Source organism: Pantherophis guttatus, chromosome 5 (assembly GCF_059756535.1).
Source record: "Pantherophis guttatus breed Tessera chromosome 5, ASM5975653v1, whole genome shotgun sequence".
NCBI classification, from domain to species: domain Eukaryota; kingdom Metazoa; phylum Chordata; class Lepidosauria; order Squamata; family Colubridae; genus Pantherophis; species Pantherophis guttatus.
In genome coordinates this window covers 92539768-92564936 of record NC_142067.1, presented here as the reverse complement: position 1 = coordinate 92564936, position 25169 = coordinate 92539768, and the positions used below count along the sequence as shown (strand labels likewise).

General features: G+C 37.8%; 1 protein-coding gene across 5 annotated transcripts in view; it reads right to left on the bottom strand.

The window, feature by feature from the left end:
- The window catches only part of OCA2 (OCA2 melanosomal transmembrane protein), a 217534-nt gene extending 201142 nt beyond the window's left edge, over positions 1-16392 (bottom strand). For 4 of the 5 annotated variants that reach the window (XM_087895329.1, XM_087895328.1, XM_087895330.1 and 1 more), the window contains exon 1: positions 16054-16344. The gene's annotated coding sequence lies outside the window, so the exon portion shown is untranslated. Of the gene's footprint in view, positions 1-16053 lie in introns of all 5 variants that reach the window. The other variant, XM_034431376.3, reaches the window with a different exon arrangement.
- Between the last annotated feature and the right edge of the window lie 8777 nt (positions 16393-25169).

Here is a 25169-nt window from a genome sequence, read left to right as displayed (position 1 = left end):
ATCTTTCCCAGCATTAGGTTCTTCTCCAGTGAGTCCTTCCTTCTCATTAGGTGGCCAAAGTATTTGAGTTTCATCTTCAGGATCTGGCCTTCTAAAGAGCAATCAGGGTTGATCTCCTCTAGGACTGACTGGTTTGATCACCTTGCAGTCCAAGGGACTCGGAGTCTTCTCCAGCACCATAATTCAAAGGCCTCAATTCTTTGGCACTCAGCCTTTCTTATGGTCCAACTTTCACAGCCATACATTGCAACTGGGAAAACCATAGCCTTGACTATATGCACTTTTATTGGCAGGTGATATCTCTGCTTTTTAGTATGCTGCCTAGATTTGCTATAGCTTTCCTCCCCAGGAGCAAGCGTCTTTTAATTTCTTGGTTGCAGGTCCCATCTGCGGTGATCTTGGAGCCCAGGAAAATAAAATCTGTCACTACCTCCATTTCTTCCCCATCTATTTGCCAGGAATTGAGAGGGCCGGATGCCATGATCTTAGTTTTCTTAATATTGAGTTTCAAGCCAACTTTTGCACTCTCCTTCTTCGCCCGCATCAAGATGCTCTTTAGTTCCTCTTCGCTTTCTGAAATTAGATTGGTATCATCTTCATATCTGAGGTTGTTGCTATTTCTCCCGGCAATCTTAATTCCAACTTTTGATTCATTTAGCCCCGCCTTTCTATTCAATACCCTAACCCTAAGACACAGGTTTCTCTGGTGATCCTGGCTTTCAGGCATTTTGCTTACATCCAGTTTGTGGCTGGTAAGGTTTGGGAGCTCATATGATATCTTTCTGCCCATTCACCTCCACCACCAAAGGCAGATCATGCCTGCTGCTCTTCTTCATAAGGCAGTGGGTTCCAATGACCTCTGAGAAAAAGGAGGGGGGTTAATAAAAATGGCACTGTAATGGTTAGCTCCTTCTTGCAGGCAATTCTGGTGGTCTCTGTGAGATGAAAGGAAGGAAGGAAATGAGAAGATGGCAATTCCGTCTTGTTCTTGCTTCTCTACCTGCCTACACACAGCTACATACAGAAGAGAGGCAAAATATAGCATGTTCAGCATATAGTTTGGCGCAGGGGTAAAATGTAAAATCTGTTACTACTGGTTCTATGGGCATGGCTTGATGGGGGGATTAATGTGACTGGGTGGGCGTGGCCAACTTTTTTAAAAAAAAAATTTTCCAAGCATTTTTTCTAATGCTTTGAAAAGCCTCTGCCAGTCAGGCAACTCAGCTGGGATATCAGAGAGGCATTTTAAAAAATATCTCTCTTCCGATCAGGCAACTCAGCTGGGAGTTGCCAGAGACAACTCAAAGCATTTTCAAAGCATTTTTTTTACCACCTCTTCGGCCAAGAGATTGCAGAAAAAAATGCTTTGAAAAGCTTCTGATGATCCCAGCTGAGCCGCGTGATCATCAGAGGCTTTTTTTTTAATTTTTAAAAGCATTCTTTCTTCGGAAGAGGTTGTAGAAAAAATGCTTTTAAAAGTAAAAAAAAAAAAGCCTCTGATGATCGTGCGGCTCAGCTGGGGGGGGCAGGGATTTTTGCTACTGGTTCTCCAAACCACCCACCGCCATCACTACAGATTGGGTGATCCGGTCCGAACCGGGAGCATTTCACCCCTGGTATGGCGTGTCTACTCAACTGTTCAAAGAAGGAAAATGAAGTCCATATTGATTTGTCACATTTTTCCATTGTTACATTCCTAACCTCATTTAGCTCAGTGTTTCCCAACCTGGACAATTTTAAAATGTGTCAACTTTAACTCCCAGAGTTTTTCAACCAACAGAGCCATTGCTAAGAATTCTGGGGCTTGAAATCCACACATCTCAAAGTTGCCTAAGTTGGGAAACATTGCTCTAAAATAGCATCTCGTTCCTGCAATAGCAGTCATTTCTCATGTCACACATGCCTTAGTTACTTCTTGATTGGACTCTTGTACACTTCTTGAAGCACCCATATAACATTTTACCCTGAGACATGCAATGATTGCTGGTTGTTGGTTGCTACCTTAAAAGCCCTTCATGGTTTGAGGCTGGATATCTGCAGGACCATTTTCTCCCAATAAAACTGCCCAACTAAGAATTATTAACACTGAACAGTGTGCATGGATAAAGAACGCTAGAAGATGGCCAGTTTAATCAGCTGGAAGAGAATAAAATCCATCCAGAAAATCTGAGCAAGCTGTAAAGGAAAGTCTGATCTGGAGCTCTGACAATAGATACTACATTTGCCCCCATTCCCATGTCTTTCAGCTGACTGGCTTTAGGCTTATGTAAAATTGGCAGCGGTTTAATGAAACCTTCAGATCATTTTTAATAACAGCTGGATGCTCAAAAGCTACTTCATAGAAAGGTTAAGACAGCTGACTTGGGTTCACGTATCCCCCTCAGATATTCTTTCTGCTAGTGCTGCATACTTGTAAAAGCGGCAAGCTGATCACATGCAGAGTCATCCCAAAAGAGTCAGCCTTGCCAACATTTCAGAGGAAAGCAAATCCTTTGTCTTCACATTTACTTTAGAATTTTCTCTTCCCACATTTAACTTTATTCTGTTAATTTGCCACAGACCATGATTTGCATCAGAAAATTGTCTACGCAGTGTTGAAACAAACACTAGTTCCCAAGCATGACATTGTAAAGATAACCGGCTTGGATTTTTTTTAAAAAAATGCAAGAAAATAGCTTTCTCGATTATGCTAATGAATCGTTTAGGTTGCTTCAAATTAGAAAGCAAAACTATGTACTACAAAGCTTGAAGCAAAGCTAATCAAATCTTTAATGCATTGTTTAAAACATCAATGATTTGAGATTATAAAGATGGTAGAACCCAGTTTGGGTGGTTATCATTTAAAACTGCCACTAAATATATTACAGGAACAAGACAAATGGAAGAACTATTACAATTCATAGAGGGGCGGGAAAATAATGCTAATGTTCACAAGCATACTAATTTGAAATTTGTTCCAAGCCAAAAAAAAAAAGAAAGAAAGAAAGCATTTATATTTTCAAAGAAATGTCTTTGTATTTGATGTGAAAAAGTCACTTTACTCATAATTTAAATGGATATGAAGAGTGTGAATGGGAAGTGTGAAGGGTAAATGTGGCATGCAGTACTAAAATGGGAAAAAAATGGGAAGCCTGCTAAAGCTACGTGTTAAAAAAAAAACTTGTACTTGTCTCATGTGGCCCATTAAAACCACCTCATTAAACTGTACGAAGCAGATGCTTAAGGCAGAAGTTTTCAGGAGTGTTATGAAAGGGCAGCAAACTGGTTCTTTTTAAAATTGTTATTGTATTTTTATTGTCTGGGATGGAGAAAGGTGCATGTGGAATAATATGTCCCATGCGACAAGATAACTTAACCAATTTTGTGCCTTTGATTGGCACAGGTTGTCCAGATTCAGGTGTTAGGTTGTTATTATTTTTTCATACCTTGCTAACTGAGATATCAGGGGATGAATAAGAATTTTCCACCATCTAGCACGGCACCCTGACTTATAACCTTAGAAGAATCTCTAAGATGCCTGGTTGACATTACAGTATCTGTATTTTTGCCTTCTGGAACAATTTTGCAGCTTGGATAGAAAACCCTTTAAAACAGTATCAAACAATATAGCAATCCAGGCCACCAATGTAATTAATTTTCAACAGTTTTTTCCTGCAACACTAAAAGGGCAAGCATAAACACTACACTTTCCAAGTCATGGCAGGTGAAAATGTTGTCAAAATCACACTTCCCACATTTGATTGACCCAACAAATTGGCAATAGCCTTCTTTTGCTGTTACTGAAAAATATGAATAAGTAAAAGTCAAGGGAAAGGTGAAATTATATGCTCTGAAAATATTAATTTAATTGCCATTGTTCTCTGATACAAATCTATAATTGTAAGTGAAATTGATCGTACAGTCCTATCTACCTGCCAACTTAAAATAATACCCTGAATATATTTTGTACCTGTTGAAGTCAAATCTAGATCATAATAGTGTCATGAAAAATGTTAATGTTAATTTAAATTAAAAATTTTTAATTTAGCTGGTGATGACGGAAGGAAGTCTATGTTTACAGTATTTCCTCCAAATATTTAAAAAGGCTCAACCCTAGACAGATGTAGTCTTAGAGGGATCACATAGTTTATTTTTGGATACTCTGTTTCTAGTTTACTTTTAGTCTAATTTACAGCCCAACATTCTCTAGAAACCTTCTGTTTAACTCCTAACTAGCCTAATCCTACTTAATTTATAAACTCAGATAAAGTAGATCAGCTTGTAAGAAAGTTAGCACCCACCCACCTCCTAGAAGAATGAAATATTCTAGGAAATATTAAAAGGGCAGGATATATTTTTTAGTCTTTTTTAGCTTTTTAAATTGTCAAATGGGTTTTAGTTTTCAATGTTTTAAATTTTTGGGCCACAGTTATTTAATTCTTTTAATAATTTTAAATTTTGTATTGATATGTGTTTTAGTTCTGGCTGTGCACCGCCCTGAGTCCACTAGGAGAAGGGCGGGATATAAATTGAATAAATAATAATAATTTCCCTGGATGAGAAAAGGAGAAACATGCTCCCTGCGCCTGCCCACCCACCCCACCCACTTCAGCTCGAAAGTGATGGGATTAAGACATGGCCCTCAGGACATGATAGGATTAGCCCTCTACCCATCTAGCAACAGAACTCACCACATGGCACCTGGGGAGATTGCATCACTCAGCAAGATTCAACCAAGCCTGGGACTCAAGACAACCTACAAAGTTACCCCTGCATGGCCCATTGGATTCTGACAACCAATCAGAATGCATTTCTTACACAGGAACAGGAAGTGCCAAGGTGGGGCCCAAGAGAGGGTATAAATCTCACTCTCTCTCTCACCCATGTGCTCATTTTGCCCAGGACCTCAAACCATGTGGTCCTGTCCACCATTAAACCATCTAGCCTCCATGTTTCCAGTGTCTTTCTCCCCACTTGGAACTGAATCCAGATGAACATTTCTTCCAACAAGATGATGCGACCCATTGACTTTACAAATTTTCATTTAATAAAAAAACCCAATAATATTAAATTGGCAGCATACAGCAAATATTTCATAGATGTCAGCATAAGTTTTTACATAAATTGGAAGCAAACGTCTGTCCTTAATTTATTAAAGTTGTGACATGGTCACAAGGTTCCAGTTGAATTAATTAATCAGTTACATGAAATATTTCTACTTAGAAAGCATTTAAAGCACTAGTTAATTAAATTAAGTACTCTCAGCATCTAGAGCCAAATTACCCTCATTGCTATCATCAAAAAATTCAAAGGGAAGAAGAAACATTTGCATTTGGATTTTTTTTTCTTGGCACTTTGCAAAGGCTTCCTAATAAGGGAGCAGTGATTATTAGATAAGGATTTGTGTGCATGCAATTAATCAATGTGGATGTATCCTTACTGTGATGTTTTAGTGATAGTTGTGAAGATTATATGTGAAGATTGCCTTCATTATAGGATAAAATGCCTATGATTTATCACTAAGAACATTTTTGTTGTTTTTCTATAATTGTGGACCACGAAATACAGGAAGTGATAGCTCCTCACAGACCTTAAAAAAAAAAGGCTAGAATCTGATCCAGCAAGCAAGATAATAGGCTCAACATCCTGGAAGAAGGCAAGGGCAAACTACTTCTATTTTGTTGCCCATACTATGTGGATATTGTCCACAAAGTCCCCAAGATTCAAACCAGATTCAAGTGATCCGGGGTGAAATGCTACTGGTTCTCATCGGTTCAGGCGAACCGTTAGTAAAAACAGCTATGGGTTTGTTCAAACCGGTATTTCCAATGATCAGCTGTGCCCCCCCTCGCTGTTCTACTTACCTTCAAACGGCTCCTTTTTCAGCGCAAAGAGCGTGTTTAGTGAGCATTGTGCATGTGTGCGTGTGAAGAATGTGTTTGGTGCGCACTGCACATGCATGCACATACAGTGTGGCATTTGGCATGCACTGCATATGTGCGTGCAGCATGCATTTGGCATGCACTGCACATGCACAAGTGCACTGTATGCATTTGGCACGCACTGTGCATGTACATGCAGTGTGCATTTGGTGCGCAGTGCATATGCACAGGCAGTGAACTGGTGGCAACCCGCAGAGGATTTCACAACTGAAGTGATCCCATCTTACATTTGATTCAAACCCTTAAAGCAAAACTCTTCTATTTTTCCCATTGGCTAACTGTGCCAATGAGGAGAAATAAGCTTCAAAATAAAAATAGTTCTGGAGGCTGACATTATGATTTGTAACAAGCTAGCATTCTCCAATATTTTTTTCTTTAATTTGTAAAAAGCAGTTAAAATTTAAACACCAAGATGGGCAGCAATTACAAAGGGGACTGTTTGTGAGCACCACCATAGAAACCCCACTTGGAGTAAATAGAAAGTAAATGAAACCTGTCATTCAAATTCATCTATTCCCAAACTATTTGGGCCTTTGTTGAATGTGCATGTATCACATGCAGAAAAATTGCTGTGGCTCTTAAGCATATTAACTAAATAGCATTTTAAAAGTGGGGAATAGTTATAGTTAAATCAAGAAGGAAATTGTAAGTTAATGAAGAAAGTGAGACCACTTGAATATAAACAATTGCACTTGCACAAAATGGAATATTGATGTGTGGGTATGAAAGTAACAATATCCTATACTATCTAGTCAGGGGTGAGTTCTAAAATTTTTTACTACTGGTTCTGTGGCCGTGGCTTGATGGTCATGTGACAATTCTTTAGGATTTAGCAGAGGTACTGGTCTACCAGGCTTTTAACTGCTTGCAGAGCTGTACCGGTCTACCCATTTGTTTTTGGGGGCACTGGTCTACCCATTTGTTTTTGGAGGCACCGGTCTACCAGGCACTGGTCTACTCATTTGTTTTTGGAGGTACCGGTCTACCACCACACTGTCTTTTAACACTGATCAGCTTTAGGGCGGCCCCTTTGAAGCCCCGCAGCAAAAGTTTAAACAGTTTTTTTTCCTTCTAGCCGATCAGCTGGGGCTCAGGAGGCAGCGAATAGATTGGGGGCAGGGCCAAATAAAAGGTAAGAATAATGCGGTGGCGGGCAGCTCCCGAACAAAGAGAAATGGTTTGGTGACGTCATATCGTCACCACTACTGGCTCAGCGGAACTGGGCGGAACTGGGAGGAACCCACCACTGTATCTAGTGTTGGGAAAGATTCTTGGACAAAATATGATATTTAACAGAATCTCTTAGAACTGCAAAAGATCTCCAGTAACATGTTGAGTGCCATCCAATTGGAGGGAGCCTATCATCCAACTCTATATTGTCAAACACTTTATGTTGCATTTCCATATAATTTTCTTGCAAATGAAAAAATGGCTGACCATTGCCTTCCCTACATAGTATTAAATCAGGGGTGTCAAACTCAAGGCCTGCGGGCCGAATGCGGCCCGTGGGGTGTTTAGATCTAGCCCATGGCCCCACCCTGGAAACAATGAAGGACCGGCCCGCGGTGCTTCTGCCAGCAAAAACGGGCTCCCAAGCTCCATTTTCACTGGCAAAGGGTTGCAGGAGGCCATCGCAGCCGAAAATGGTGCTTGGGAGGCCATTTTTGCTGGCAGAGTGCCCAGGCCACCACAGGATCTGACATGAATGACGTTGAGCTGGCCATGCCCACCCTGGCCATGCGCACCCTGGCTCCCCAAGGTCAAACACAACCCTGATGCGGCCCTCAATGAAATCGAGTTTGATATCCTGGTATTAAATGATTTGTTTCATGTTATCATTGAAGAGATCATGCAGGATCTTCATATATCACTACCTGCTTGATGCCTACTTGATTTAGCTGGGCAGTAGGATGGACCTTTGGGTGCCCCTTTTGGAATTATACCATCTTGATTTACATTCCTGGCATTCTTCACTAATCTCTCCAACAATACCACACTGTCCCTCCCCCACCTGTGCCATGATGCACTGTGGCATACTAAGATTTGAGAGAAAATAGAGTAATTCACAAATAGCAATGCAATGTTTGTGACCTTTCAACTAATATCTATTAAATATCATGCCTAATTCACTTATTTGGTCTCACATTTTATATTCCAATCAGTGTTAAGAATTGAGTAACATTCCTGTTGCAGTTTTTCTTCATCAATGGTTGCAATGTGAAACAGATCATCAGGATTAACACTAACTGCTTTCTGCTTTTAAAAGGATTTAACAATAACTTCTAATTGGTGGCTATGAGTTAATCCCTTAAATCTCAAAAGGGCTGCTAAAGCATTCCATTTAGAAAATATTTCTCAGGCTCTTCTTTCTATATATTACATACACACTCCATGATCACAAACATCTTACTAAACCAAAATTTTCTAATCAGCTACCTTTCAAAAGAGTGCAACTACAAGAATTCCCAATGTCTATGCTTGATCAAGATATGCTAGGTGGGAAATCTGGAAACTATATTTTCAACATATATACAGGGCAAGATGTACAAGTTAGGGAAAATTCTAATAAGCAATCATTTAGATCCATTTCTATTCTGTATCACTTTTGCACATGCTGATTCATAAACATATAACTACTCACATCTCCTGCAATAAGCTGTACATTTTTAAAATCTACACAAAATGTATAGTTTATGTTTTCTTTATATAATAATTTTATTAAAAATAACATAGATAAAACTAATACAAACTACAAAAGATAAAAAAAGAAAAATGCAGAGAAAAAAGAAACTTTGCCTCCACCATATATAATAAACATTATCAGTTTATCTCTTAAAATACAATCAATAATCCTTTCATCCCACATCCCATCCCATCCCATTCTCTATAAAATAAGTCTTTAAAATTTCATCACTCAATCTTAATTGGCAAAGGTCCATTAAGATTCTGAAGTAACAACCTAACTATTGCAAATCTAACAAACCCACTTTGAATCCTTCTTTTTATATTTATTTTTCATTTTCTATTTAAACAAAATTTCCCTATCTCAACACTTAAAATTCAATTCAATTCAATTTTTATTACAGTCACAGACCAGCATTAAAACTTTTAAAACATTGTCCTGATCCATTAAATATTGCCAGAAATAGCAATCCATTTATTTTAGCCTTGATCAAATAAATCAATTCTTTATTCTTTCTCCTTTCTCAAAACAATCTTTAGTCTCCTGAAATACTATCTAAACATCTGTTTCCTTTTTATGCTCTCATTGCTGACTTTAGCAAATCCTTTTTGTAGATTCAGCATAAAGATCCATGTCACTCTTCATATTCTGTCGATTCTCACAAATCGTTGACAATTTTAACAAACTCTTTGTAAATACAATATTAAAAAAACTATCCATATTGCTCTTCTCATTTAGTATTTGGATGTTGTTTTTAATTATTAAATAATAGCTGGTTTCATTTGTATATCCAATGGTTCATCTTTTAGTGTATCCACTGTTTCATCTTTTTTCAGCAGCTTATACATTTTTAAATTCACATTTAACTTGGTTTCAAATTAATTTGATAAAATCTGTTCCTTTTCCATAATGCCATCTAATTTATCTATCATGGTAGATAATTTTAACAATTAAAATTGTTTTCTATGCTCAAAAATATTAATCTCAGCAGAACCATTTCCTTCTGGTTTCCTCTAGTCATCTTAACACTTATCCAGATGTTGACATAGAATATTTCCCACAAGAAGTAGTCATTTAATTAACTTCAAAATCCTACTTCAAGTCCATTTAAACCCTTAAATTTTCCATTTTGGAATACACAGCAAAAGAGTGATGTGAGTATTGATTTAGAAAGTTTTACTTTCTAAATCAATACTCTCATCACCCTTTTGCTGTGTATTCCAAAATGGAAAATTTTTATAAAATCTTAAACTTGTAATCTTCTTTCTTAAATAATTGAAGGAATATGGCACCCACTAAATATGATAAAACTTTGGTTCTGAAGGTTCTCAATGTTTAAAATGTAATACAAATTTTTTTAAAAGTAAAATCCAAAATGTTTAAGAAATGAGACTTTGTTGAATCTTGAGTCCATGGAGGCACATTAATGATCATAAACTCAATGAAATCCTGCAACTTCCAGCTGATTTCAAGTGCCACAAAAACCTTGGTTTCTGTTATCTAGTCACATAAAGTAGCTGCCCAGAGTATATGTATGTGATCTTGAACATCTCTTCTTTCTCTAGAGAGATTTTGGCAATCCATTTTTAATCATAATGTCTCCCACCACTCTGCAGGATATCAATTCATTAATTATCCTCATTAAGAGTTTTCCATTTCCTCATCAGAAACTTCTGAAATTCATAGTTTAAATATTTTTCAATATTTAAACATAAACATTTGTCTAAATATATCTATTCTAAAGTGAAACCACTATAAAAATGTCAGATCAGAAAACTGTGTTTTAATTTCTTTACCAAATGTTCCCCCTCTTCAAGGCTTCTTAGAATGTCCATGTGAATCATATACAATCATATCACTATTTGAACACTCCAGATAAAACTTCAGAAGTCAAAGTAGCTTTTTAAAAAAGCTTTGTTTATCTTGCATACTAAATAATATAAATGTAATCTTCTGCTGCAAGTTCCCCTCTTTTTTTAATCCTGCTGAAGAGGGTTTTTTATTCTGTGGACCAAACTCTAATGTTTAGTTTCAGCAGAATCTGTGGTTGAAGATTTTCTTGGTTAAGCTTCATTTAGGAAGATAAGCAGATAAAAAGCCTACCTTACTTAAACCTAAATCTTTGTTGGATATTCAGCTAACTAAAATATCCACCAATGAGATCAAAAGACAAATCACAGAGCTAGATCAGTGACAGGCAAACCAATGTAAAATACTGACAGAGCAGCACTAATTGCCCACTCGAAAGTATCATCAATAAGTTGTGCTCTATACTGGACATATATTTGGACTCAGACAACTACCCAATTTAAAATAACCTATTACTGGCAGTAAAAGGCAACAAGAAAGCACAAACATGGGGACCAAATTCTGCAACGAACCCAGATATCACTCTGTCTCAGGTTTCATATGCATATACACATAGACACAGTTGCTAAGGAGCTGAGTTATTTACTAAGCAGATAACAGAAGAAAAAGATCATAAATAAAGGTTTGTACAAAAGTGTTTGCCTGAATAAATCCTTTTGAAATTCAAGCAACAATAGAGTAGTCCAATTTTTTTTTTTTTTTTGAAGTTTCAAAACCTGAGTTTGGTAATTAGCTGCTCCATTACTCAAGGGTTCAAGAGTGAGGTAAGACAAGAACAAGTATCATGAACTGTTGTTTCCAAAAAAAGGCAGAAGACAAAGTAGCTACATAAATCTCTCTGCAGACAACTAGCTGAAATTATTTTAGGCCTTGCCCTTTGTGTAGTAAGGAGCCTCATTGAGAGCGCTGCTCTGATCATCACTGAATGTGGGGAGGCCTGGGGTTTTGAGGTCATGACTTATCATCCGACTGCTTCAGCTGATCAGGAGATGCCTATGGTTGATCAGCCTCCTCAAATCATGACTTGAAGACTCCCGAGGTTGACAATCCACAAGTTCAGCTGAAGCAATGTTATCAGAGTATCAGATTCTGAAATTGAATTGTGGTTCATGACAGATGCCAACTCTGCCCCATAATTATGCTAACAACACCATAGCAAGCCCCAACCTCTACTGTTAAGGGCACCTTAATATGCTCATTCTCTAAAATGGTGTTTTTCATGCTGGCTGGCTGCGAAATTTGGGGGGCTGAAATCTACACATATTAAAGTTGCCAAGTTTGAAAAGCACTGCTCTAACATGATATATTGTATATCATCATCTGCTAATAATGCTCCTGTAGATTTTAAACTGGAGAAACTAGTCTTATTCTGTGCAAGAGAATAATTGGACATACTGTAAATGGAAGGACCACACAGTGACAAGACAAAGGTACAACATTTCAGCCTCCGGGGATACTTCATGACTAAAGTGGCTCAAAGAGAAACTTCATCACCCACTCTGCAGACCGAATTACAATACAGAACATTTTTAAAAAAATAATCAAATCCATTACAGAAGACCTGAACAACAACAGTGGGTTCTTAACCCATTATGCATAAACTAATGTTCAGCCTTTCTCTCAATCTCCACTATTATGTAAATCCATTAACTTCTCACCTTGTTTTTTTTCCATCGCTTCCCCCTCTTCTACTCTATGTTTAAAATCCTATAATAGCAAATCCATTATTTGCATTTAATAAAGAGAGCTGTTGCTCACAAAAGCAAATGCGGTAATGTATTTGGTTAGACTAGTCTCTGTATCTGCTAAGTTACTTAAATTTACCTATCCTGTCTATATCCTGCCCAATTCATTTCCTCGTAAAGACAAATGCAGAATTGGCGTTAGGTTCCTCTACTCTCTCTTGGTCATATGTTAAGATTTCCCTATTTGGATTAAGCAGTGAATTTATTATCTCTTTTGTTTTCTTCTTCCAGTTGACGTATTTGAAGAAAACCCTCTTTCTGGATTTTTCTCGTTTGCAAGTCCTAGCTCATTTTCCACCTTTATTTTCCTAATCTTATATTTATATCAGGGGTGGGGTTCTACTTATCTTTACTACTGGTTTGCAATGGGGCTGTGCCCACATGCGAGCGAAGCAAGCATGCACGCACACTCTTCTGCACATGCGCAGAAGCTTCCTGATGACATCGGGGTCGGTGGGCGTAGCCTCCCGCTAGTTTTACTACCGGTTCTATAGAACCGGTCCGAATCAGGGGCAACCCACCACTGATTTATATATAATTATATTTCTATATTTATAACCCAAATCTTCAGCGCTTTGGTTGATAATTAGCTCTATTTTCATTTCCAATGAATATCCACCTTTTGTCTCAATGCTACATTATTGTGAGCTGCCTATTCAACCACATTGCTTCTTTAGATGTCTCTTAGTTTTCTTCCTTATTGAGACTTTGCTATCCTAAATTCCCTTTTCAAGAAGTCCTCACCAAGACACCACATTTGCCTTTGGTTTTTTTCCTTTGACATGCTCCTTATTATTTGCCTCACTTTATGAAAATCAGCCTTTCTAAAATCCATGGTTTGTAGTTGTTGTTGTTTTAATCAGGAACTCTAATAATGCATGGTCATTTGCACCCAAAGTGCAAGGAGTAATATAGAAGAAACCCAAAAGGAAATCAAATAAAGGCAGCATTTGTGCAAACAGCAAACACAACAAGAGTTTGTTTTGGCAATTCTGTTTTATCCCAAACTGTCATATCTTTGGATTGCTTTCCCACATCTCATCCTGCATTTATATCTTGGTCCTTTGAATAATTTTGGTGACTAAAATTTTTGCTGTCTAGATGTTACTAGGCGTGTCATGATTTAATGTTCTCGTTGTTCTTGGACAAAAGGTGTTTGTCTGAAATTATGAAAGTCCATGAATGGGAATGGCCCCCAATCTCTGACAGGTTCTGGAATTTGAATTTGATTCATTTGCTAAATATTTTTTTTTCCAATCTTATCCTTCTTTATCCCAAGATTGTAATCATTCTTTTGCATCAACACACTTTTCCAAAATAGGTTTATGTACTAATGGCTATAAAAAATAAGCAGCCCAAGAAGAAAGATCTTGAAATGACTCTAGTTGCTCTCTTTCCCACTGATCTAAATTCAAAAGCTTGTGTCCCACTGCTTAAATTGGTTAAAAATAAGGCAAATAATGTGTGTGACCTGTACAATTATTAGAAAATAAAAAATAAATCTGTTGTCTTATTTTAAAAATGCAATTGCTTTGGTTTATTTTGAATTGCAGTATGTCATTCTTTTTAAGGCAAGTTCTCAAGGACTCTGAAATGCTTTAATATGTATCAAAATAAGGAATGGTGAAAAAGTTTTAGAATTTCAAAGAAAAAATCATTTCATGTGAATAATTCTCCTATGACTAGAGATTGTCATTGTTTCTTAAGCAGGCTTGAAACCATTTTTAGATCAAAGACAGAACTGGAATGGGTTTATTTTCAAACTTTCTCCTAATTGTTTTCTTTTCCAATTATTAATATCAAATATTATCCAATTTTTGCTGAATGTTTAATATTCAAAACATATTAAATTTTATATATTCACCAATTATATTTAATTTCAGTATTTGTGCAGTCATATGGAGCAGATGACAGTATGAACATGCAAGAACAATAATCAGTCTTCAAACGTATTGTTTTAGAGAAAAAAATAGAATATACTTCAATATCAGCAAAAAGCTTCTGTTTCTCTTCTAAGCTCCATTGTCATAAACTCTGTGACAAATTTTACAGTTGCCTGAATTTTAACAACTCATTAACACCTCAGGTGAAAATCATTTGTCACCAGTATAGGTAATATTCAGAGTAATTCAACTATTTTGAAATTCAAACAAAAAATAGAACTATTGTAGGATGCTTACAATTCCATATAACTTATTCAGTTGTCTTATTTTCTTACCCATCTTATTCAGAAATAGCCCTCAATCATTAAAAGCTCTAAAGCAACTGATGTTAGATAATTACAAAGGCCAGTAATGCAATAAGAATGTATTCATGCTGCTAAATATCTTAATTTTTTATTAAATAAAGCCGTGCAGATTGACTATATTTGATTTACATTGCTTCTTTTTTGAAATACGGATTCCATTAAATTACATACAAACTTAGATAGAACAAACTAAACTAAAACATAAAGGCAGATGCTATAATTCTAGAGAAAACCTAAGATATCTTAAAGCTTCTTTAATAAATTGTTAAGTATGAAAAATACAATAATAAGGAAGATTCGAAATTACTAGCAATTATTTTTTTTTGTTATTGGGAATAATTAAAACTACCATATTAACATTTAAAATATTCCAAAATTTCTAGAGAAATTTTAACCAAAATAAAGGGTGGATTTGAGAGTTCCCCTCTAAATCCCACTGTTTGAAAAACTCATTCATCTTAACTCCACAAAATTTTCATTACTGTTGAAGACAATATGTCTGTCAATTGGATCTGAATGTTTCACAAATTGGATTAAAATAGTTTGTTATGCATGTATGTTATGCATTTTATCTGTAACTTTTTCCATTAACACTATTTTTAATTATTTAGAGTACCAAAGATGTAAAGATCAGAAGTTTAATTTCATCTTATGCTAGATACAATCCAGTATAAATATAATATCTTTATTTTTAATATTTTAATTTTACCAATGAACAATTAACATTAGGAGAGACAATAAATATTAAATATAGAAATTTATGTGCTAGTCTAGCAAATGATAACTCTGTACATGGTATCCAAAGATTTCATTGACCACGGAAGATACAGCTACTGGAATACTTTAATTATTACTTTTATCAGTATAACCATTTAGGACACATTCGTAAAAAAGATATAAATATCAAAGCTAAAATTGAAGTCAAATTTGCCCATCACATTAGAAAATTTAATCAGCTTACCAAAGCCAGGGTTTTGTTTTTACCTCTGGTTTGTATATATGTATGGACATATATGTATTGCCCCTTAAGACTTTATGCATCTGCTGAAGTAGATATAGCTCATGCAAGATCATGCCATAATAATGTGTTATTCTTTATGATGTCATGAGGTATTTAGTTTTCTGCAACAATAAACTAAAACTATTACTTCTGGGAGCTGACTTAAAAATATTTACTGTTCAAAATAATTCTATTGAGTTATCTTAGATAATATGAAGAAAGAATATAATGTCTGAATTTTATCACATTGGTTCCAGTACCAATTTGGAAAAGCAATTAATTTCTTAAATATGAATCAGTACAGTGTAATTATTTATTTTTACCATTTGGCAATGTCGTTTTGCAGAAGTTGCCAAAATGTTACATAACAAATTGACCAATGAAAGATTGTTAATATATATAGAAATTGATCCTAAACCGTTAAAACCAAATTTCACTTGAAATAAATAAATGGTATTCCAATAACCTAAGAGAAATTAGGACAAATTGTGTCCTCGGGTACTGGTTTCAAATGTTTTAATCATACACTTTCAATAATTTGTCACTCAGATGATGAAAAAAATATTTCAATGGGGAGAATATTTTACCTGGTCTTGTAGATTTCTTGATACCTTCTTCAAGTCCACAAAAGGAAAAAGATACAAGCACAATCTGTCTCCTGTGGAAACTCTAAACTGTTAGCATTTTCCTGAAGAGAGACTTCAGGAATCTAAAAATCACAGAGAAGATGAGTTCAGTATCTACAAATCTACAAGTGTCCATTACATTCTTGACAAATACAACTGAAGCAAAAATTCTTAGGTCAATCATCATGTGATACTACCAGCTTGGATGCTGGTGCTCATTTAACAGCCACTAGCAATATTCTGACTTCACAAAGCTCTTTCTAATCATCCTGTGCTTCAAGTGCAGGGAAGGAGGGAGGTGGAGGGAGGAAGGAAAATGGATCACATACACACAGACACCCTTATATTATGAAGTGTCTGGATTATAAATTGGGCAACCGTATTTAAAGTATTATAAAGTATTTGTACTTTATTCACTATTAGCTTATAAAGGAAGCTTTTTTCAACCTTTATTCGTAGAACAGAAAAGCAAGTAAATGAATATAAAACTTTTTGTATTCACATTGTTCTTCATTTTGTAAATGATCTATGCACACATTTAAATAATCAAGACTAAGAAGATGTTTCTTCAATGAAAAAAATTGTGTTTGTAGCAGTGGTAGGTTCTAATCAGTTTTACCACCGATTCGCTTCGCGCAAGCACATTGAGAAAAAAAACAGCTGAGGCATGGCAATCCCCTCTGCCGCACCTTACAGCTGACCAAAAAAACAAACGAAATAAAGGTAGGTATAGTGGGTGGGCAGGGGGGAGGGCCCAAATGACATTCAGAGCGAACCGGTTCGCTCTACTATGAAGATTTCCACTACCGGCTCTCCCGAACCTGGGAGAACCAGTAGCAACCCACTACTGGTTTGTAGTATTGGATCTTGAATGAAATTAATAACTGTTTCAAGCTAGGTCTGAGACTCATGGCAAGGAAATTCCAAATCTAAGGTGGGGGGGATGTTCCAGGTCAAAATCTCAGGATCTTAAAACTCAGTTGCTGGAACTGAGCACTGCATCTGGAGCCTGAAGTAAAGTTCAGTGCTATTGCCCAGCTGTATTTCATGCAAATGAAGTTCCGACAAGAAAGAAAATTAGCCTATTAAGGATTAGCCTACAAGCTTTTACAAGTTTTACAAGTTTTAATCTTGCTTGGGGGTTGGGTTATATTGTTGGGGGAGTACTTAGTGTGTTGTCAGAAACAATAATGTATTTGGACTATGGTTTAATATATTATATGAATTAAGAAAATGGATTAAGCAACCCAAATAAGATTCAGTGCAAACCCATCTGAAGCCACTGTAAGAATAAAATTGCTTGGGGGATAGTTCATCTTTTGAAAAAGGATGTTGGACATCAAAGCTTTGATGGTCCTACTATCTTTTTTGTTTCCCTACAATTTGCTCATATCTAGTTAATTAACTAGTCCTGTGGGAACTCAGCCTTGACCTACAGAGACTCTATTGTAACTCAAATCCTGCTTTTATAGAACCCTGACTTGGTGTTTAGGAGTTTATCTCTTAAATCCAATTGTATGCACCCTGCCAAATTATTACATTTTGAAGCAGTTTATAAGTTGATTGCATTTAATGATCTGATTTATTATTCTGCCTTTTATTCAGGAGGGCTTTTACATAATATACAATGTATTTTCTCCTCCTAGTTTTCCCCACAGCAATGTGACATAGGTTGAGCTGAGAAAAAAATAGTTACCCAGTCATTCAGGGACCTTCCCTGATTGAGGGTAGATTAGAAACTGGGTCTCCCCCACTCCTAGTCCAACATTTTATCCATATACCACACTGAATTCACAAACTGTATTCCCAACACTGCTAAGCCATGAGGTTGGAGAAGAATCTGCTATTGGTATACAATCCTGTAGAGCAGGGGTGGGTTCTATTTACCTTTACTACCGGTATGCAATGGGGCCGCGCACACGCATGACCTTTGCTCGCGCACACGCGCACTCTTCTGCACATGCGCAGAAGCATTTTGGTGATGTCAGGGTGAACCGGTGTGAACCGGGGGCAACCCACCACTGCTGTAGAGAAGAAGGACAATGGAGGAATCAGAGATCTAGGTAACAGTACTTTCAGCTATAAGTTGGAAACTGCTTTGGGATGGATTGATAAGGCTGGGGGTTGTTTGAAGAGTAATAAAGGGAGTAATAAGTAATAAAGTAATAAATGCTGAGTTTGTCGATCAAAAGGTCAGCAGTTCAGCAGTTCGAATCCCTAGTGCCGCGTAACAGGGTGAGCTCCCGTTACTTGTCCCAGCTTCTGCCAACCTAGCAGTTCGAAAGCATGTAAAAAATGCAAGTAGAAAAATACGGACCACCTTTGGTGGGAAGGTAACAGTGTTCCATGTGCCTTTGGCATTTAGTCATGCCAGCCATATGACCACGGAGACGTCTTTGGACAGCACTGGCTCTTCAGCTTTGAAACGGAGATAAGCACCACCCCCTAGAGTCGGGAACGACTAGCACATATGTGCAAGGGGAACCTTTACCTTACCTTTAATAACCATCAGAAAGAAAGATTGGGGCTTTGCAAATTAGTTTCTGGCCTCTCACTCAGAAAGTTATATCTTATGACAAGCATGTGGAGGTGAAGAGGAGGTGAATACAAAATAATTTGTCTGCATTCCTGGCAGACTTTGAGTTCAGTGCAATGAAACAGAAGGGATAAAGTGGAGGAGAGGAGAAAAAAAACTGCTCTGGGCTATTTTTCATATTTGCATGTTTCCAGTAACTTCAAGAAAGCAATTCATACAATAGTTACTCTATATCAGTAGGACAACCATTCAAGTCACAACTCAATGAATGAAAGTTAAACTAAAGTTAGCATTGTTCTTTCTCTTCTATGATATGGAATTCATGAAGATCTTGGGTTTAATCCCAAGCATTGATTGTTCTTTTGTTTAAAAAAAAAGGAAATTTGGAAGAGAACAAAATATGCCCTTTTAAAGTATGTAAAAGTTGTAGATAACAGCAACAGACTAAATTTGACCACAGCAATCAGTGTCCTGTGACAGTATAAGCCTTATGTAATTAATTTATGTTGTCACAATTCAGTAAAAATATTATAAGAAAGCATTAAAAACAATGGCCTCATGCAGGCTATGAATGGCAGTTCCTTCAGTAGTCACATTGACTATGGATAATAAGAGCTGAACTCAAACATGTGTGAAGAACTCTCCCTGAGCTATATGTGTTCTTCACCAGCAACAAAGCATGGGTGCAAAATGAACACAAATGGGAGAAATTCATATTTAGGAAAACCTCCCTAATGTTTTTCTGCATAAAAGCCTACAATTCAAGGATGGTAGGACAAGCTGCTAAATATAAACAGTTGTTAACTGTTTCCCCATGTCAGAGCACTGATGATGTTACCTACAATGGTAATGAAATATCTGCAAAAAGAAAACAAAGCTCAGAGAGTACTAAGAGCTCAATAACAAGAACAGAGGTGAGTATAAACCTAACTGATTTTAACAGGACCCACTTTTGAATATAGGAATGCCTTGTAAATTAGTTTTTGAGTTTCCTTTTAAATCAATGTGTCTTAAGTATTAATTTGATTGATTAAACCTGGTATTGTCTAATTCAATATCAATCTCAAAGCTATACGTATTAATGCCTTTGGTTCATTAAACACACTCATCATCTCTTAAATATCAGCTCCTCTCAAGCTGATAAACTGCTCCAGCAGATACTTTTATGGGTATCAGCTGTATTATTTACAAACTACATCAGATAATGTGAAAAAAACTTGATCTGGAAGGAGCTAGAATGAGGATCATTCTACTTAATACCAAGGATTCTTGGAGGCAGGTGACATATGAATGCTGGCAATTATCACTAGTGCAAGGGGATGCAGTGTTCAAACCAGCTTCATTCAGAGCAAGCGTTGTCTACCCCAATCCTTGAATCCTCAAAATATCTTAATTCATAGACTCCACTTACTTTTAAGTGATTGCACAATACATGGCAAGATACATGCCTTTGAATTCTTCTTCACAGTTAAGTTAAAAGCAAATATACTATTTTTTTTTTTAGAAAGTTCTTAGATGAACAGTGCCTGCCCTTTGGAATATCTTGCCCTCCCCCCTCCCCCAGTGAGATTGGTTCCAATCTTCCTTACCTTTAGTAAGATCCTAAAGACTTGGGTCTGCCAGTTAGTTTGGAACTCCAATGGAGGAGAATCACAATAAAGATGGTTGATAGATTAATAATGGATCCCACTCCCACCCCCATCCTGCTCCTGCCTTCCTATCTTTTAATTGGGCCTCAGTATTTGGCTTTGTGTAATATATTTTTTTAGCTTTGTACAGTTTTTATCTTTTATGATTGCAAGCCTCCCAGAGTTACACTGAGGTAAGGTGGGCAGTCAATAAATTTTACAAATAAATAAACAAATAGGGCATCAGACCCTTAGGAGCTTGCTGGAGTTGTGCAGCAATTAAAGACTATGATTACAAATTGGTGGGATTTTGTCTGCATGTTGGAAGAAATGTCCATCTAGGTTCAATTCTAAGTGGGAAAAAACACACTGGAAACATGGAGATTACTTGGAAAGATGGTTTTTAATGGTGGACAGGATCACATGCCTTGATGATGTTGGGTGAAGAAAAAAAGGGGAAAGATGCTGAGAGTGCCTGAGTCTTATACCCTCTCTGGGCTTTTGAATTTGAGGTTGTATTCTGATTGGTTGTCAGATTCCCATGGGGCCATGCAGGGGCAACTCTGTAGGCTGTCCTGAGTCCCAGGCTTGGTTGAGCCTTGCTGGGTGATGTAATCTTCCCAGGTGCCATGTGGTGAGATGGGTAGAGGGCTAAGCCTATCATATCCTGAAGGACATGTCTTAATACCATCACCCTGGAGCTGAAGGGAACTGCAGGAAGCTGCTTTGTCTTTAAAAACACATTTCTCCTTTTCTTATCCAGGAAAACATAATATTCTGCCTTTTTAATATTTCCTAAAATATTTCATTCTTCTTGCGCAAGAAGGGTCTAGGCCAGGAGCATCAAACTCGCAGCCCGTGGGCCAGATGCATCATGCACTGGCCATGCCCACACCTGGTTCAGCAAAGGGGGAGAAAGTCCCGATACGTCATGTGATGACGCCGTGATGACCTGAGTTTGACACCGTTGGTCTAGGCCATCCAGCAAATACAGCAATAGCAGCTAGAGTTCTGAGTTATTTACTTAACCAGGACTGGTAAAAATGTGTTTGGCCTAAGGATAATGAGATTATAATTAAAAGCGATTCAAACTATACCCCGTTGAGAATGGAAATGGAAAAGCCTGAATTAAGGACCTGAGAAATTAAGGGCCTTGTCCTACAGGAGGGGGGGAGTGCTTAATAGGGCTTTTTAAACCAGTCATTAAAAATCAGACATAACATTGGTCCATAAAGTTCACTATCTATACATGCTCCAAAATATGGGGAATAGAGAGGATGAGCTTAGGCTCTTAGCACAGAGAGTCAAAGAGGACTCAGTAAGCATAATAAAGACCAGGTAGGATGATTCTCATGACTGGAATGTATCAATTAAAAAAGTGCATCCAAAACCTGGGCATCACTCTTTAACTTTAATTTTAACTTTTATTAGATTTCTATACTGCCCTTCTCCCGAAGGACTCAGGGCAGTGTACAGCCATATTAAAACACAGATAAATTACAAAATTTAAAAAACCATTAAAATCGAAAATACAAAAATTTGGCCGACAAATTAAAACTAACATACACCCATTTAAAATTCATATTCATGTTAGGCCAGCCCAGCTTGTTGAAATAAGAGGGTCTTCAGGGCACGGTGAAAGGTGCACAGGTTGGGGATCATATGTACATCTAGAGGCAGCTCATTCCAGAGGGCTGGTACCCCCACAGAGAAGGCTCTCCCCCTGGGTGTCGCCAGTCAACATTGTTTGGCCGACGGCACCCTGAGGAGCCCCTCTCTGTGGGAGCGAGTTGGCCGGTGGGAGGCTGTCGATGGCAGAAGGTGGTCTCGTAAATAAGTAAACTCAAAAAAGTGGGTTGTTTTTCCGTTGGAAAACTACACACAAACTCACCACCCAATCATAACAGGGACATTTAAATAAGGAGTTTCCAATAAGCAGTTTGGGGCAGGGGTGAAATCTACTTACCTTCCCTATAAGTTCGGAAGTGCATGCACACGGACCCTCTTCGCATGCACAAACCTTTCTGCGCATGTGCAGAGGGTAAAAAACAGGTTACATCCTGCTTAAAACAAGGATGTAATGACGACCGGGTGGGTGGGCGGAGCCTCATGCTGACGTCACTACCGGTTCTCCGAACCACCCGCCGCCATCACTACCAGTTCAGCTGAACCAGTCTGAATAGTAGCATTTCACCCCTGGTGTTTGGGAAGAACTGAATTAAAGGATACAGTTTGTTCAAAGGTACTGACACAAGAGGAAGAGAAAGAAGCCATTGCCACCCATTCATTTATGCAAGATGGTAGCAGCCAGGCATAAGGCTTTCATTGCAAAAGGTGCTTTATTATTCAGTCAGACACAAAATGTACTGATACTAAATCAGTACTAAACATAGTACTAACAATCAATACTAAACATAGTGATTTCTTATTTGGGTCCCTTTTAAAACATAACCCTCTGAAAAAAATGTGCTTTTTTCTTTGTTACACTAATGCAATTTCCTAGAGGTTTTAGTTTTGAGCCATGAACTCTAGTTATTGTTTTCTCCATCTCAACAGTAAGTTCAGCTCTCCTGTTTTCAACTCCTTGATTTATCACATTAATATTTTACCTCTGTGGAGATTCTCAGTCATAAAGCTCATAGTTGTCTGAAAAGTGCTTTTTCCAAAAGGCAACTGGAATGTTTTTTTCCTTGAGGAAGACGTTTCATCTCTTAGCAAGAAGCTTCATTGGTTCTGGCAGGATGGTGGGGTCAATGGAAGGAGTCATCTGGTCGTTAGCATTCTCCCTGAGAGCTCTTGAGGGCACTTGGGAATCACTAGATAAACAGATAAACTCCCAAGTGGCCTCAAGAGCTCTCAGGGAGAATGAGCAGATGACTTCAAAGAAATATGATTCTTCCAAACCAACCCCCCAATCCTGTCAGAACTAATCCTTCCATTGCCCCCACCATCCTGCCAGAACCGATGAAGCTTCTTGGAAAAGAGATGAAAGATGTTCCTCAAGGAAAAAACATTCCAGTTGCCTTTTGGAAAAAGCACTTTTCAGACAATTGTGACCTGCATGACTGAGAATCTCCACAGATGTGAAGTATTAATGTGATAAATCAAGGAGTGAGAACTGGAGAGGTGAAGAATGTACTGTTGAGATGGAGAAAACAATAACCAGAGTTCAAGGCTCAAAACTAAAATCTATAGGAAATTGCATTGAGACTTTACCCTTTTTTTATTGTTTTACAGATCAATTCTGACACTTTTTGAAATAGTAATTTCTCTTCTCCCCTTGAACATGGACTTTAAGGACAGCCCCCTGTAGAGTGTCTTATAATAAAAATGTCAGGATAATTCCTCCCTACCCCCGTCCCATTTCTTCTGTCCCAGGTCTGCCTTGTGGGGTATTTCACACAGAGAACAATGTTACAGTAACAGAATCTTGCAAGTCTTAAAGTACATTTGTCTCTTTTCCCCTCCCCTCCCCCCCCATCACCTTTACAGCCCAAGAAACTAGAGGTAGTCCCTTCTGGGAAGTTTGTCACATCCATGTTCCTTCTGCAAATTAAGCTGCCCGAATTTACCATTCCCCTGGCAGTGGCACTTCCCTTTCCCCCAAGGGCATTCCCACATACTGTTTACAGCCAGTATTCCAGTAATCAGCTGGACTACTGTAACTACAGTTTCCCCACTTCCATCTTCTCTATTCAGATCCACAGTTACAAAATAATCACTCATCAATCCACGGAATGTCTTCTTAGGCTCACAATTTCTATGGGCTTTTGTGTTTTCTAGTTTTCGTTTCTTCTCTGCCACTCTGGCATTCTCATGAGTAGCATCCCTTTTTAAATGCAATAGCTCTTCTCAGTTGCCAACTCTCAATTGACCTTATGTCATTTTTCTCACTTCCCACCTCCCCCATTCCAGAGAGGTACTAATCAGAGATGGGTTTCAGCAGGTTCTGACTAGTTCTGGAAAACTGGTAGTGGAAATTTTGAGTAGTTTGGAGAACTGGTAAATACCACTTCTGACTGCCCCCACCCCATCTATTTGCTGCATCCCAAGTCCCAGCTGATTGGGAGGAAATGGGGATTTTGCAGTAACCTTCCCCTGGAGTGGGGAGGGAATGGAGATTTTGCAGTAACCTTCCCCTGCCATGCCCACCAAGCCAAGCCAAGCCACGCCCACCAAGCCATGCCACCAAGCCACACCCACAGAACCGGTAGAAAAAAAAAATTGAAACCCACCACTGATACTAATTTACAAAGGCATAACTGCAAACTTTTTGAAAGGGGCAGGAAGAGAACAGTGGAACAAGTCACTGTGGCTGCACAGAAAATGAAAAAGTGTAAGTGAAAAAAGATATCAGACAAGAGGAAGAATTGAAGAAATTCTGAAAGATTAAAGTTCACAGGGAGCCGAAGTTGGCAAAGAATTCAAAGAACAGCTAAAATGGCATCTTCGTGTTCAAAATAAAAGGAAAAATAATCAGGATACCAGCTGCTCAGTGAAGATGTGTACAAAGAAAATACAGAGCTACTCACCATTTTGGTACAACCAAAAAGTATACAGTGCATTCAGACCCCTTTGTTGCAATCTGATTCTACAGTTGTTGAAATTCATTTTTTTCTCAATCTACCTTCAGTACCCCCTACAGAATTTTAGAAATGTTTGTAAATGTATTAAAAAGAAAAAAACTGAAATATCACATTGGCATAAGTATTCAGACCCTTCACTCAGTACTTTGTTGAAGCACCTTTGGCAGCCTCGAGTCTTTTGGGGTATGATGCAACAAGCTTTGCACACCTGGATTGCGAGATTTTCTGCCATCCTCCTTGCAAATCCTCTCAAGCTCAGTCAGGTTGGATGACGACCCTCTGTGGACAGCCACTTTCAGGTCCCTTCAGAGATGTTCAATAGTGTTC